Source organism: Strix uralensis, chromosome 4 (genome assembly GCF_047716275.1).
Source record: "Strix uralensis isolate ZFMK-TIS-50842 chromosome 4, bStrUra1, whole genome shotgun sequence".
In the NCBI taxonomy this organism is placed as follows: domain Eukaryota; kingdom Metazoa; phylum Chordata; class Aves; order Strigiformes; family Strigidae; genus Strix; species Strix uralensis.
In genome coordinates this window covers 129,228,657-129,239,883 of record NC_133975.1, presented here as the reverse complement: position 1 = coordinate 129,239,883, position 11,227 = coordinate 129,228,657, and the positions used below count along the sequence as shown (strand labels likewise).

Genomic DNA, 11,227 nt, shown 5'->3' with positions numbered 1-11,227 from the left:
TCCTACTGGTTGATGGCTTGTGGATCAGAGCTTTATGATCCTACCCCACGCCTCAGCTCCCAGACGGCAGGGCCAAGGAGTGATCCCAGAACTCCCAGCCCCCATTAATGCCTGTGAAACTTAAAGATTTGCAGAGTTTACTTGCAAAGCCTTTTAGAAGCAGAGACGAGTAAACAAGAGTGAAAAGTTAAACAAAGGAAATACATTTATGCTTGTACTGTTTTCAAGTTTATGCAAACAATCCATTTCTAAAGCTGTCACTGACACTCCTGGCACGTTCTCATTCCCCAGCTCAGAGTCATGTTGGAAACTGAAATCACAAGCATTTCTGAGATGCTTTGGGCAAAATACCTCCCTGAGCTCCACCAGCTGAAAATCAGTGAAGTCCACTGCAGCCATGGAGCCACAGCAACATCCTTGTGCACTGATTGATTCTGGAAGGAGAGGGAGAAGAGTCTGAACTTCTCTGGCTATGGGAAGTGGCTATGGAAGAAATTGGTATAGAGTTAGCCAGATGAATTATGAGGATCAGTTGAAGAAATAACAGCAGGAAATCATCAAGCAGAGCAGGAATTAAAAAATACTACTTTCTAGCTGGTCAGGCAGTAAGTGGATCTGCCATAAATGTAACCTTGTGCTCGTGACTTGACTCAGGGGAAGGAGACATGGACAGCCTGCTCTCCACCAGCATGGCTCACCGAGCTCCACGTAGGGAGGGAGGGCACAAGTGCTACTGTGAGTCAGTGCAGTGTGTTCATTTCTCTGGTAGCTGCTCAGGGGCATTTTCCTGCTCACGTCAATTCACCTCTGGATGTTGGATTCTGCAAACTGCACAGCGTCCAGTTACAGGGGGGTATGGAGGGATGGGGTTCCCATTTGGAAAGACAGGGTTGTCCCCCTGAGTGCCACAGAGGAGCTTTGCTTCTGCCTCGTAACAGCAGGATTGGTGGGGAGTGGGGCCAGGGGAGCAGCCAGGGCCTGACTCCTCCCCAGCCTCCCCATGCAGCCATACACAGCAAAGGGGAAGCAGTTTTCTGCCAGTTTTCACAGCAAAAAGAAAGTCACTTTCTGCACTGGCCTCCAGGGTTAGAGTCCGCTGAGGTCAGCAAAGCCACAGTTTCCCAAACTATGTCTCAAAAAGTGGCATGGGTTTATTTCAAAGCGAAAGCATGCACATTCTTGACAGGCAGCACAAGCTTTGCTTCAGCTAGAAGACAGCACAGTTGCCATTCAGACACCTCCTCGCCCTTTTTTCCTCCCCTCCATTCAGCTGCACGAGACAGCACGTTTAACAGCTGATCCATCTGGAGGAGAGCCTACAAAGCTAATTTCTAGCTTTGAGATGGTTACTGGTAATTGTAGGTAATTTCAAATATAATTGCAATCGAGTTGAAAAAGCTCTGTTTGCAATGTTTATGCTCATCACTCTAATTTAAGACCTAGAATGCTGGATACGCTGCTCTTCAATACACACCCATTTTTCATCTTCCTGATTTTACCACTAGTGATCATAAAAACAGCCCCAGCAAACCACAGTCTGCAATGCAAGACAAATGTTTGAAAAGTTGCATATAAAGTTTCAAGCAAAGCTGCTTGAAGGTTAACGACGGAACATGTTAATGATTATCAAATAGACAAGGAAAGCCGCAAAGCACTTCGAACACAGAAATGCAAGAGCCCCTCAAAATAAATGGTGGCTAACCTTGTTTAGAATAATACTTCTCTTCAAAGAAATGGAACTGTTGCATGTCGCAAATATGTCCACATGTCGTTTTAATACAGGAATAATTACCCATGGCATGTTTGTTAGTGGAAAAAGCAAAGGTCTCCTATTACTTACACATAATAAAACCTGCATTGTTTACCATGAATGAGTTATATGAGACTGGTAATAAATAAGTGTTGTAACAAACTTTGGTGCCCAGGCCTACAAACTGTTCTTAATATCTGCAGTTTGGTAGCACCTAGAGGCCTCTGGTAAAATCTGCAATGCTGAGCCTGCTGCAGAGTAAGAAATTGCCCTTGTTCTGAAACACATAAAAGATGGTATAGGTGGAATAAGAAGATTCAACCCCCTGAGCAGGGTGACTCAAAACACACGAGTATTTCCAGAAAGCCCATCGGAGAGGGACACACTGCAGGTGGCCCTTCTGCTCCCTCCATGAGGTGCCCTATGTTTGCAGCCATGCGGGTGGAAAGCAGGCAGGGGACAGAGCAAAACCAAAGGCTGCGCTTTCAGCGCCGGGTGAATGTTACCCCAGAAACTGAAATATGCAGAGCTGCTCGGATGTGCAACTGCTCACAGCTTGGGGACTCTAACGTGACCATTTTAAAAGCTAGGCTACACCACTGAAGTTAAAATCAGCAGCTGTGTGCTGGCTTATATGCACTTAAAATGTCTGATTTTTAAAAAATACGTTCGGCTTTCTATAGTTGACAAAACTGCTTTGTAGTTTTAAGCTCTTTAGTGACTAAACTCCAATCTGCCAAATCTGTGCATGTATCAGAGTATCTCTATCCGTATCTCTATCCATAGCTAATCTCTGTGAACATGTGCCTGCTTGGGAAAAAGAAAAAAAAAACACACAACAAACACCTTAGTTTGCTATATTCTTGACTCAACAAACCAAGACAGTTAAAGGAACTATTTAAAGCTGGAAATACTCAGGAAATTATTTGTTTTCCTACAAAAAAATTAGAGGAAAATGAAAAAAAAAAAAAATCCTTTTCCCCAACATTTTCCTACTTCTTGTTTTAAAATGAAAAAGTGTCTTTTCTTAAAATGTTTTTGTTGGGTTTTGGCAGCCATTGAACCATTTGAAAACTGCTGCAACAGAAAATTACCCAGCCAGCTCTGCTGAGAGCATCAATTCTGTGAAGATTTGAGTACTTGCTTATTTTAATTGCAACCCACAAAGGTAAGCCTCTTTGCAGAACTAGGTCTGAAGTGCTGTACTGAAAAAACCCTGTATGTAACATATCTGAAGCAAACTTTAAAACCTTGCTTTAGCAATGAAACGGACTTATTTTAACTTCTCAGTAAGTTGCTTTATATAGAGAAGGATGCAGCTGTGGGATTACTGGTAGATGCTACACAGGATTTGTAGCTGTGCACCACTTGATCCAAGATGGACATCGCTCCAGGCAGTGTTAGCTGCTCCTTCATTCACTCCAAGAAATGCAGGCCCATTTTCATACTCATTTCTGTTTCTTCACTTGAAGAATAAGAACTTTAGGACAATTTAAGACCATTGCCTTAGGCTCTAGCAAAGTCCCAGTTAGCCTTGTTGTGTGGAAGGGTTTACTAAAGATGAGGGGCTTTAAGGAAAAACAAATGAACAAACCAAAAGAGAAAAATTCAAGCAAATTAGTTTCATGGCAACCTTGCAAGTCAGCAAGGCTCCTCCAGATTTGTGCAGGAGAAAGCCCAAATGCTTGCTCCAAAATAATTCCCCGATCTCACAAGCATCGAACCCATCCCAGTGAGCTCTGCCCTTCCCCAGCCACTTGGCTTGGCATGTTAGATCCACAGTCCCACATAACCAACTGGTAAATATGGAAAAAGGAAAAGCTGAATGATTTACACTAAGGAGTAATGTTGGTGGCCAGGAGGACTCCGGATTCATCAGCAGAAAGTCCCTCACCGTGTCCCTGTCACTGAACTCCAGTTCCTGCTCTATGGGAAGCAGGGCCAGCAGACAGCAACCATGCAACAGGACTGAAGCCTCCAGCTCCTGATAACTATTTCCACTCTGTTCCTTCAGACTTGCAAAGTTTTTGCTGTGCTATCTGTGACTAGAACATCATATAAGGCTTTACTGAGGAGGCAAAATAATAGGGGGGGCCTCAGAAACATGGTAATCAAAGGCAGCTGCATGCAAGACATTACACTTTAGCTCTAAGAATAACCATTAATTGTTTGCATGGGTCAAAAAAATTAGCTCCCATGAAAAATGAATATCAGTTGAAGCCAAATGAGAGGCTGGGTAAACACAGCAGAGAAATAACAGTAAGGGATAAAAATTCAGGATGCTGATTCTGTGTGCCTGAAGTAACCAAAACTGATGGTGAAACTGAGACAATGAAGTCTGATCCTAAGGAGCTCGACTGGTTATGTTTATTAGTTCAGTTCATGGGTCACCTTCATGTTATTTAAGGGTGTCTGGAAAAGCCTGCAGTGTTATTCAAGTTGAAAGGGCACAAGGACCACTGAGGTAAATCAGAGTCTTTCCCTGGGAGGACTCTGGAACAGGTTAGCAAGAAAAAATATTGAAAAGGGATTTTTCTTGCCAACATTGTGCGTACTGAATGCCCCAGAAATAGCCCTCTGAGAACACAGAGAGCAGTGCTTTGAACGGACTGTCTTCAGTTCACCCATTTGTTTTCCCCCTTTAAAGTACGTGCTGTCTTCCCTTCCAGGCTGAAGGCACTGCTGCAAAACCTGTGATCCAAATAGTAATCTCAATCCACCCGCAGGGGTCTAAGTAAAGCAGAAAAAAACAAGCTAAGGCTAACTCACCAACTCGGTTCACATCATTGCCCAGGCTGGTGTTGGTCGCCAAATTGTCAAGACAAATTTGAAGCTCCCAGCCTGCGAAGTACTCACTGGTACAAAAGAAAGGCAAAAGGGAGCAAAGTCAGAAGGGTAGAATGAACCTGCTGTAAGTGGTACACCTCTTCCCCTCCTAAGCTCCAGCAGCACACTAAAATGCAGGGCAAAAGTATCCCGCCCCAGAAACTGCTGCTACTTCTGGTACGCCAGCAAATATAAGACTGCACTCCTTGTTCTCTGGGTAACAATGAGACCCAAAAGATGGTCTCATGTTATGCCCTTTAGCATCCCAGCACAGCCGAGGCAGCTCAGGAGTCCCAGTGTGTCCTGCTAAGCAGTATCTTGGTTTGGTCTGATGGGGCTGACGGCATCACAATACCGCGAGATGGACCCCAGTCTCCTCTTCGTATGCATGTAAATTAGTATCTGCCAGCCATATGCCTGGGAGGAAGATGGCAGAAGGTAACCTGGTATCATGCATCATTTGAGCGAGATGTTACTCCTTCATGGTGGAGAAGTATGAAACCAGCCAGGGAACTTGTTCTTCTCATGAAAGGTTCCCTTTTCAGTTCTGCCATTTGGTCTGTAAGAGAGGGAATGGGTAATGGATGGGTAATCCCCAAGGATCACCAGCCAAGTTCCCAGACTTATTTTTCAAATGCTTTGCATTTCACTGTGCAAGTTAGAATACCAGAAAACGACCTTTCTTGGTAGCTGTTCTTCTATTCCTGGAACTTGGCAAAGAGACACTCAGTGATGCTAGAGATGCTCTAGTGTTCCACAGGCTAACAGGCAACGCAAAATACTTGGAAAAAATGCAGCAAATGCAGGGCCAAGGAAAAATATTTCTGGCAACAAAGATCAACCTTTGTAAAATGCATGTCAACAGTATTGTTTATTATTACCAACTATAGTCCTGCTGATACTTTTGAGCTAAGAACTGGTTCTGATTCATATTTCATCGGTGTTGTTCTGCATCACAAACCTCCATCCTTTTGCCTACTGCTCCAGTGAGGAAACTTAACTCTAGTATTTAACAATTAATCCATTGTGTTTAGGATCCTCTATTCATCCTGAATGACTTGGAAAAAAATATAACCTTAATCTCAATACCTCACACTCAGATTTTGCCATTTATTGAAATTTTCCAGTGCACTGTATAAAAACACTTGAATTATAGATTTTATTTTAGCTGATCCCTATATCTATTAATCCAGGTATTTGTAGTTGCTGTGTAGTTTAAGTCACCCGATGCAGTTACTGTTTCTGATTCAGTGACTGAAGCTATATAAACAGAAGGCTCTTTCCAAAACTCCTACAATTTGGTTCTTTCTCTGAAGTCACATTAGTACCTGTATTGGTAAGCATTTCATTTCTGGACACTGTCTTCTAAGAATTCATTAATTGAAAAAACTGAAAAGCGAAAAGATATACAATTTCTGGCTAATCAAATTAAAGATCTTTGTCTGAACATAAGCTTTCTGTCCTGAGGAACCATATTTAAAATGACATTTTAAAAAAATCCACATTTAGGCTTCAAATTCAAGCACTGCCAATTAAGGGAAGCAGATATTTCACTACAGCTCTCTTGTGCTTATGTCTCATGATGGGGTCTTTAATTAGAGCATCATTTCAGACCATTTTTACATATCTTATTCACACACAGTGAACAGTGCTGAATGAATGAGCAGCTATTCAATATTTTGCTCCCCCCTCACTATGCCTCTATGCTTTTGCAACCCAAACCCTGCTTCGAAGGCAGGGTTAATAATTTCTCTCTAGGTTTTTCTAAAGAGCATTTCAATGTAATATATGTGTGCTTGCCCAATATTAATCAATACTATTCACCCTGCAAAATGGGAAAGTGGTACACTTCCCATTTTATAGGCAAGGAGCTGAGACACAGAAAAGAGGTCAAAAGTGCCTATTAATTTTCAGAGCCCAATTCGATATGCCTTGGACATGATTATTCACGGTACTTAGCATTATATACTACTTTATGCATTCAACATACTGCTCTTGTTGAATAAAGTGGCTGCTGGTGGTCCTTTGCACTTCTGCGTATCAGATTTGTAGGATCATAAGTCAGAGATACAGAAGGTGAACAGCAGACAACCAGTGACCCCCAGGAAATGTCCCGTTAAGGGATGGCCCCTAGGAACAGAGAAGCCCCATTCTCCCAGGCTGCCTTAATTTTGGGACCATCCAGTTCATCATTCAGCACACAATTCCCAGTTGCTGCACCAGCAGAGAAAGGAATCTGGCAGACAATGACCACATTACTAGGAGAACGGGAATTGTTCAGCCAGACATTTCTCCTACTTAGAAAACAAGGCAGTGGGCTGAGGGCAAAACAGCTTGTGGAGGTACAATTAAAGGTCTCTACCCCAGTACAGAAGTAGAGCGGCGTTGCATCAAGGGCAGCTTTATGCTGATATTTCCTTCACAGTTTGGAGAGTCGATACAAGGAAAATTTTGGGTTGGCCCTTCAGATATGCAGTTAAAAGTGCTCAATTTTCCTGAGGGGATGGGTTTGTGTGTAGTTTATGAGACTGTTAAGAAAGACACAGTCCTGAGACTGTTGAGCAACTGTGTACCTGGGCTTGTGCCAGTGTCTGTTGAGGAAAAGCTATATATGAGATGATGTATTTCTAGTTGAGTCTTAAAAACTTCCAGGGATGAAGATTTCCCACCTTTCCCCCTCCTCTAGCAGCCTGTTCCTGTGTTGCACTCCCCTGCCTGGAAAAAAGTTTTCCTTAATGTCCAACATGAACCTCCCACACTGCAATCTGTGGCCATTGCCCCTTACTGTATCACCTGCCACTACCAAGAAGAGTTTGATTCCATCATCTTTGTAGCTGCTCTTGAAACAGTTGTATTAGCTCTTCTCTTACTGTACTCTTTGCTTGGCCTCAACCTGGAAAGAAGCCAGGACTTTCTGTACCTTCTCTAGGGCCCAGATATACTCTTGGCCCAGAACAGAAGGCCCTGCTTCTTTCAGGGTTAAGGCCAAGCACCTGTACAACCATCCCAGAGCTCCCATCTGAGCTGCAGGCTGAAGTTTCCCTTCCATGTAGGCAGCTGGGGAGGGTTACCGACCTCTTTGATATGGACTGGGGACACAGCCAGCGTCGGCATCAACAGAGGAAAATTCACATCAGTGTTTTCTTTGAGAGCAGAAAAGGCAAACATAGTCTCTGATGTGTAACTTAAGCGTACTTTTGTGCTGTAAGGTCTTTCAGGCAGCATGATGGAGGCACACAGAGTGGGTTCCCAAAACCATGGGCAGGCAGAGACACCATCCTCACCATCCTGTTAAACACTGAAAAACTAAAAACAACCAAAAAAAGCTGTTTTCTCCGGGTACCGTTACATTCTGGGAAACATAACAAGAGGCATCCAGGAAGGGAGGGAGTTTAGACCAGGTACAATAAGAGAAAAGGCTGAGCTGGCTGTGGCAGTTAACCTCTGACAGACAGTCTGTAATATACCTGACACAGAAAACAAACCAGGTGGTGCCACTGCTCGGGTAATACAGATGCACAGCAGGGAGGGGGGGACTGGGAGTGGAGGAGGGGGAGAGAGGGAAAACATGAGCAGGGAAAAATGGAGAGGGCAGGAGTCGTTAACCCCTGATAGCAAGTATAAAGTATTTTACTCCCCATCTCATTCATTAGACCGCGTCAACTCCAGAAGGACTACATCCATTCCCGCACATAAATCTAGCAAGTTTCTCTTTTAAAAAGGCCAGACACTGTCTTTGCCATGGCAATCCAGCTGTCTGGCCGGCTGCCTGCCCTGCGAACAGGACCGCAAAAGCTCAGCTTTCTAAGATGAGGGCAGCACTCTCCCAGGGGCTCCCTGCAGCCCAGGGAAGGGGGACATCCCCAGGGGACAGCCTGGCCCTGTCCCTCGGCTTGGTGATGCCAGCCCACAGGCAGGAGCAGCTCTCATCCCCACCCAGCAGAGATCTCGGGGAGGCAAAGGGGTTCAGCAAGTCTGAAGCATAAGCAAAGCACTAATTTGCACAAGCTCGGAAGAGAGCCGAGAGCACCTTTTGGATGACAAATTTCATCAATCGACCAGTCTCAGGGCTCCAGCATGATCCTGTCAGGCGTCTGATCGCAGGAGATCTGATGCAGGAAAAAATGGAGCTCTGATCCTCTCTGCTGAGCCACATCCTTAACAACCCTAAGGAACAAATCTCATTTATAACCCATGCTTAAATCAAGGTACAGCCTTGAGAGAAAGGAATTATGCTGAAGAGCTTGCATCTGCTGCTGGTTTGGAGTTTATCTCTGGGCTTTCAGATCGAGGGGGTCATAATCACAGACACAGAGGGCCCCCATCCTGTCCCTTTTTTAAAAGTTGCTCAAGTCAACAACCACCCAAGCAAAGCTTTGGGACATGTAGGAAACAATTCTGTCCTTGAAATTTAACCTGAATTTAGATTAAAAAGCTAACAATTCCAATAAAAGAATAAGGGCACAAAATCGAGCTATTTTTAACACATCTGTCTGTGGTTAAACAACATTGTTTTGCTTTGTGAGAACATAGTAACATCAAGAAAGTTGGATAGCCTTCCTCGAGCTGAGGTATTACAGGGCATCTTGTATACCTTGGCATTGTGTGGCTTTCCAGGACATCATTTTAACACTTCACAAATGAGACTTTATGGGCATTCTTCTATCATAAATCCACTGCAAAGCAAACACAAAAATTACAAGTTACATGTAGCCAGGTAAACTGCACAGAAGATCACCAGTGAGCAGAGCATTTTTTAAATCTATGAACCATAAAGCATTTGTGGTGTTTTATGATGGCAACATTTCTTTTAGGGCCTGATACAGGCCTCTTTGAAGTGAAACAGAGTCTTTCCATTGACATCAGAGGGTGTGGGATTTGTCTCACGGCAACTTATACCAATGAGAACAATATTTTGCTCTGAAGTCATTACTTTCTGCCATGGATGTTTTGACAACAGCTCGTCACCTGACAATACACCCTGAAGGTACTGACAGTCCATGTGCTTTCATTATTTAAAAATGAGACTTGGTAACGGGCTCAGCTGTTTAGGGAAGGTAATATTTTTCTTAAGTACGCCTACTATAAAGTAAATTAGCAAAATCTTCTTCAAGCTGTAACTAAAACATAAGGGCACAGCTGCCCTGGAGGAGTACAAGGGCTCCCAATGTAAACTCCACTGATATCATCACCATCAGAAGGTCATAAAATTGATTGATTATAAATACAGTCCTCAATTGTTTACAGCTTGCATTTTTGGGTCCTGGGTAATTAGCACATTAGCAATCTCTCAAAGTGAGCGCTTACAGGTGCCGCTCTGAGATAGCCAGAGTGGAAAACTGCACAAGAGGAGCCTAATTTTCCTTAAACAATTGCAGGATGGATGCATTAGGATGGAGGGGAGAAATGTCAGTTATGTAAGTGTTTCGCTACTTGATCGCACCTACCCAGGAGCCAAGGGCGTAAGAGGGCATTAAAACGACCTGTTAATTTCCTTCAACCGTAAGGTAGCGCCCAAAAAATGAGAGATATGTCAGCAATGTGAGGGAGATATCCTCTTCGTGAAGCCTGCGGCTGCGCAAGTCTTTTAAGATTCTTTTCCATCCACACAAGCCAACAAAGGAAGATAAAGATCACCCTATTTGTGGTAACTGGTACTTAGTTCCTTTTAGTTACACTTAAAATAAACTCTCTTTTAGTTCTCCAAAGGTTTCAGCCTTCAGACACACCACTACCGAGCTGTAAGCCAGCCACCTTCCTCTCAGCTCGTCTTGGCTCCAAGTTCACGACTACTCTGTGCACGCAGGACATTAAACTTTAAAGTCACGTTTTATTTGTACAGCTGGATGCATCAGGTTTATGCTTATTGTCTAATTAGCCAACTAAACCACTTTTGAAAGGGTTTTAATGCTTTACCCCCAGTGAGATCTCTGTAGTGAGTGTGTGTTGAAATGCTAATGGAGACAAAGAATTCCTTTTTGTAGGAATTTGCAGTATTTTGGATACATCTCCTGGGCCAAATCTTCAGCTGCTATGGCTTTGTTGGAGTGAGTCAGGCTATTCCTAATTACAGACGTTGAAGGGCTCCTGAAATTTAACAGGATACTAGAGAAGCTATTCACTAACGTTCCTGTTTTAAGATGGTTTAAAACTCTACCGCTAATTTCCAGATTTTTGCCATCTTCCACAAAAGTTTGTTAGAAATGCCTCCTATAGTTGGAACAAGATAACAGTTACAGGATTCACCAACCCATTAACTATTAAAGTATGCAAGATATGCCCTGGCATTTACACGATTTTACAGATTAATTCTTTCAAAACATTTCTGCTGGCGTTACTTGCTGCAGAAGTAATTTAGAAATCTCATACCAACAGTTTTTTCATCCATGAAACATGAGTGGCAAGTGAGCAGAAAGTTAAGTCGCTGGCATATCCTGAGTACTGCTATTATCTGTTCATTAGAAAAGAGATCTTGCTTTACATTTTGGGGGGTATTTCTGTTAATGCTAACAGTGTTCTTAAATGGAAATATTTTGGAGAACTGCCTCTTCTTATGTATTTGTATAAGCTATAGCAAAAAGCAACCCAAGAAGTGCCTCTAAACACTACAACACTGGTAGTAAATAACGTTAATAGTCCTTAATTATGTGC

General features: G+C 43.2%; 1 long non-coding RNA gene across 1 annotated transcript; it reads right to left on the bottom strand.

The window, feature by feature from the left end:
• Positions 1–7,669: 7,669 nt before the first annotated feature.
• LOC141942305 (uncharacterized) lies at positions 7,670–9,255 on the bottom strand. The gene is made up of 3 exons (XR_012628596.1): positions 9,171–9,255; positions 8,607–8,743; positions 7,670–7,882 (listed from the first exon to the last, which is right to left on the bottom strand). It is a non-coding gene; the product is annotated as an uncharacterized LOC141942305 (long non-coding RNA).
• Between the last annotated feature and the right edge of the window lie 1,972 nt (positions 9,256–11,227).